General features: G+C 50.5%; 1 protein-coding gene across 2 annotated transcripts in view; it reads right to left on the reverse strand.

Annotated features, from left to right (window-relative positions):
• SPTBN5 (spectrin beta, non-erythrocytic 5) overlaps nucleotides 1-2,500 on the reverse strand; it is a 325,418-nt gene that overhangs the window by 225,101 nt on the left and 97,817 nt on the right. The gene's annotated exons all lie outside the window — the stretch shown is intronic.

A 2,500-nucleotide genomic window follows, 5' to 3' on the forward strand; every position in this document is an offset into this window, starting at 1 on the left:
CCTCCCGCACAGGTACCGACAGCGCCACACCCCATGATCCAGTGAACCCAAGACTCCCCAGGCCCGACCCACATGTCTGTTGACCTCTGACTCACAGACAGCAGAGACATGAATATTACTGCCAAGGTAAGTGAATCTCTCCGTGACCTCAACATCCTCACCACAAACAGATACAGACAGGACAGCAGCATCCAAGATGTCATTGAAAGCCTGGATCTTAGTTTTGACCCAGGAAACTCATAATCCCAGCGGCTCCGACTCCTCATTCAGCATCTCGAGGGCCACCAAAAGGATATCTAGTCTCCGCAAAGATGACTGCGTCATCTGCAAAATTAAGGTCAAAGTCCTTGATATTCCCAAATGATGGACGGCAACTTGATCTCGCCAACATCCTCCCCGAAATCCAGTCCGTACAAGTGCTGAAAAGTGTGGGGCCAGTACACACCCCTGACGAACGCCAGTAAGAACTGGAAATAAGTCAGAGATGGTATCACCACATCTCACAGCACTCTCAGGACCAGAGTAGAATTCAGATATTAGATTGATCAGTTTCGTTGGCACCCCACGAAGACCAATATTTCTCCACAGGGCATCCCTATTCACCGAATCAAGTGCTTTACAGAGATCAACATCGGCTGCAAGCAGCCCCTGCCAACACTCTCATCTGCATACGGTGAGGACTCAAAGAGTAAGGATACGGTCAATCGTTGACCTCTTTGGTGAAAAGCCTGACTCCTCTGGATGCTGGTGCTTAAGCAGATGGTGGTAAACCCTGCCAAGAATTATTCATGCAAAGACCTTGCACGGCACTGAGAGCAGCGTCACCCTTCGGCAGTTTTTGCAGTCCTGGCGATCATGCTTCCCTTTCCAGAGAGGGACAACAAGGTCCTCTTCCAGTCAGTTGGGTTGATGCCTGTGCTCCAGGCAGAGCACAGAACTGCATACAATGACACGGATCGAGCATTTCCACCAGCCTTGAGAAGTTGAGCATGGATGCCACAGATCCCAGGAGCTTGACCCCATTTCAACCGGTTCACCGCAGTCTGTGTTTCCAAAAACAAAGGTGGACCACAGTTGATTGGAGCTTCAGCAATAGGGATAGTAACACCCCTGACATCCAACTTGACTGCTGGTGTGTCAGCCTGGTACAGCCGCTCAAAGTAACCGGTCCAACGGGCGTTCACTTCGGACTCCTTTGTCAAGAGCCTTCCACCCTGCACTCGAACTGCAGTACACCGAGGGATGGGCTTGGAGGAACGCAATGCGTGGATTCCCCTGTAAGCAGGATAAGAATCACCTGACCACAGGTGATGCTCTACTCTCTCACAGATTCCTCGCACATAGGCCTCCTTGTCCACCTGAAGTGCACTTACAGTTTTATGCCTCAGCTTCCTGAACAGATCAGCTCTGTCCTTCAGTCTGGTCCTGAGACTGGTCAATGGTATTCAGTGTCCCTTGAGAGACAAAATTCATCTTCGCCCAATGGTGAGTTCCAAGATATCCAATGGCAACATCAAGGATGGTGGTCTTAAAGGTACTCCACAACTCTTCAGCTCTTGCCCAATGCACCCAGACTCCCCAAATCCCTACTCAGCCTGTTCGCAAACTCCTCAGCTACCCTCTCATCATTGAGCTTGCCAACATCCAGCCGATGCTGGGATGGTACCATTCTCCCGGATTTGAGCTGCAGCATCAGAGTTGCTACAACAATCCTGTGGTCAGTATTGAGGAACCGAGCACTCCCTTAAACCCTGCGATCATCCTCCAGCGACCATTAATGAGCACATGGTCAACCTCCTTTCCCACATCACCAGCACTGGAATACCAAGTGCAGCGATGAGCCTGTGGGCACTGAAACCATGAACCAGCCACCCTAAGTACATGACTTCTTGCAAAGTCAAAGGAACTTCGTGCTATTCTGGCTCACAGTTCCAGACCCATGGGGAACAACACATGTCTCGTATCCATCCCTATCAGTTCCAGTCGATGCATTGAAATACACCAAGATCAGAAGAGCATCTCACCGATGGCACTGATCAACCACAAACTCAAACGTGGCACAGAAGGCGTCCTTCACTGTGAGATCCCTCGCCTCAGTTGGAGCGTTTTCAGAGACCAGGGAAACGACACTCAAGGAGTGATGAATCCTTGGTCTCATAATACTCTCTTTGGCTAGTGTTAGCTCAAATATCACTGGAGTCAGCTTATTGGACACAGCTACAGCAACTCCTTAGGCATGTTTCCCATCAGAGCGACCAGACCAATAGTCGCTGTAACCACCTGCCATGATCTTGCCACAATCCGGTCTCCGAACCTCAGAGAGAGCTGCAATACCGATGTTCAAATGCTTGAGCTCAGATGATAACAGGGACAGGTGATCATCCTCCCTTAGGCATAGGACGTTCCAGGCACTCACACAAAGGGACCACCTCAGGTTAACCCAAGGAGACCGCCGTCTGGTGGATGACACCTCAGCACCACCCCAACACACATTACCGCA

This window comes from Eptatretus burgeri, chromosome 2 (genome assembly GCF_056783735.1).
Source record: "Eptatretus burgeri isolate ZD-2024b chromosome 2, Ebu_testis_v1, whole genome shotgun sequence".
NCBI classification, from domain to species: Eukaryota; Metazoa; Chordata; class Myxini; order Myxiniformes; family Myxinidae; genus Eptatretus; species Eptatretus burgeri.